This window comes from Babylonia areolata, chromosome 26, assembly GCF_041734735.1.
Source record: "Babylonia areolata isolate BAREFJ2019XMU chromosome 26, ASM4173473v1, whole genome shotgun sequence".
NCBI lineage: Eukaryota > Metazoa > Mollusca > Gastropoda > Neogastropoda > Buccinidae > Babylonia > Babylonia areolata.
The window spans coordinates 4,593,825-4,596,324 of NC_134901.1; positions in this window are offsets into that span (position 1 = coordinate 4,593,825).

The window sequence follows — 2,500 nt, forward strand, 5'->3', positions numbered from 1 at the left end:
GTGTGTGTGTGTGTGTGTGTGTGTGTGTGTGTGTGTGTGTCTGTCTGTCTGTGTCTTTCTGTCTGTCTGTCTCTGTCTCTTTCTCTGTTCGCCTGTCTGTCGATCCATTTCCCACCTACCTACCACGTCGCTTTCACTTTGGCTGTCTGTCGGTCTGTGTGTGTCTGTCTCCCATTATTAAGCAAAAACATAAGTAATTAGAACAATCAATAACTCAATCAATTGATCAATTAATCAATTAACCAATCAATCAATTTTTTTTAAAGAAATGGATTGCGTTATATTATATGATTAATATAATTTCTTTAACTTTTTGTTTGTTTGTGTGATGTGTTCTTGTTGTGTTTCAAATTCCAAGTGTTTGTGTGATGTGTTCTTGTTGTGTTTCAATTCCAAGTGTTTGTGTGATGTGTTCTCGTTATGTTTCAATTCCAAGTAATTGTGTGATGTTTTCTTGTTGTGTTTCAATTCCAAGTGTTTGTGTGATGTGTTCTTGTTGTGTTCCAATTCCAAGTGTTTGTGTGATGTATTCTTGTTGTGTTCCAATTCCAAGTGTTTGTGTGATGTGTTCTTGTTGTGTTTCAATTCCAAGTGTTTGTGTGATGTATTCTTGTTGTGTTCCAATTCCAAGTGTTTGTGTGATGTGTTCTTGTTGTGTTTCAATTCCAAGTTTTTGTGTGATGCTTTCTTCTTGTGTTTCAATTCCAAGTGTTTGTGTGATGTATTCTTGTTGTGTTTCAATTCCAAGTGTTTGTGTGATGTGTTCTTGTTGTGTTTCAATTCCAAGTGTTTGTGTGATGTGTTCTTGTTGTGTTTCAATTCCAAGTGTTTGTGTGATGTATTCTTGTTGTGTTTCAATTCCAAGTGTTTGTGTGATGTGTTCTTGTTGTGTTTCAATTCCAAGTGTTTGTGTGATGTATTCTTGTTGTGTTTCAATTCCATGTGATGTATACTTGTTGTGTTTCAATTCCAAGTGTTTGTGTGATGTGTTCTTGTTGTGTTTCAATTCCAAGTGTTTGTGTGATGTGTTCTTGTTGTGTTTCAATTCCAAGTGTTTGTGTGATGTGTTCTTGTTGTGTTTCAATTCCAAGTGTTTGTGTGATGTGTTCTTGTTGTGTTTCAATTCCAAGTGTTTGTGTGATGCGTTCTTGTTGTGTTTCAGTTCCAAGTGTTTGTGTGATGTGTTCTTGTTGTGTTTCAATTCCAAGTGTTTGTGTGATGTGTTCTTGTTGTGTTTCAATTCCAAGTGTTTGTGTGATGTGTTCTTGTTGTGTTTCAAATTCCAAGTGTTTGTGTGATGTGTTCTTATTGTGTTTCAATTCCAAGTGTTTGTGTGATGTGTTCTTGTTGTGTTTCAATTCCAAGTGTTTGTGTGATGTGTTCTTGTTGTGTTTCAATTCCAAGTGTTTGTGTGATGTATTCTCGTTATGTTTCAATTCCAAGTAATTGTGTGATGTATTCTTGTTGTGTTTCAAATTCCAAGTGTTTGTGTGATGTGTTCTTGTTGTGTTTCAATTCCAAGTGTTTGTGTGATGTATTCTTGTTGTGTTTCAATTCCAAGTGTTTGTGTGATGTATTCTTGTTGTGTTTCAATTCCAAGTGTTTGTGTGATGTGTTCTTGTTGTGTTTCAATTCCAAGTGTTTGTGTGATGCGTTCTTGTTGTGTTTCAATTCCAAGTGTTTGTGTGATGTGTTCTTGTTGTGTTTCAATTCCAAGTGTTTGTGTGATGTGTTCTTGTTGTGTTTCAATTCCAAGTGTTTGTGTGATGTGTTCTTATTGTGTTTCAATTCCAAATGTTTGTGTGATGTGTTCGTATTGTGTTTCAATTCCAAGTGCAACCCTAGTATTAACCCACTTCCTTCAGTAATTAAAAAAAAGGGGAAAAAAATCATTCGTTTATTTACTCATTCATTCCCCGAAATGACAGTGACAATAACCCTCGTGACCCTTCACTGGCATCATGACCGATGAAAGCTCCAAGATATCAGGAGGAAAGTAGAGGGGGGTGGGATGGGGGGTGGGGGTGGGGGGGGGTTCAAGTCACTGATCGTCTTCATTTTCTTCTTCTTCTTCTTCTTCTTCTTCTTCTTCTTCTTCTTCTTCTTCTTCTTCTTCTTCTTCTTCTTCTTCTTCTTCTTCCTCTTCTTCTTCTTCTTCTTCTTCTCCAGCGTTCGCAGGCCATGCTCACACAGTCAGTCTGCAGTGGGTTACGAAGTCCACAGTCCGCTGACAACTTTGTTGCCGTTCCCCACAGCTATCCCTGGTCTTAAAAAAAAAACTCTGTTTGAGGCCAATGGGAGGAGGCAGGAGGGGGGCATTGTGGAGGGTATTTGGGGGTGGGGTGGGGTGGGGTGGGGCGGCTCGGGGGGGTGGGGTGGGGGATGGAGGGTGGCCAATAAGGCTAAAACGTCAGAGACGTGCAATGTGAATGGAGAGAGTTACCACTCTTTACTATTTGTTAATCATTTCATCTCCTGGCTTCATTATGTGTTGTTAATT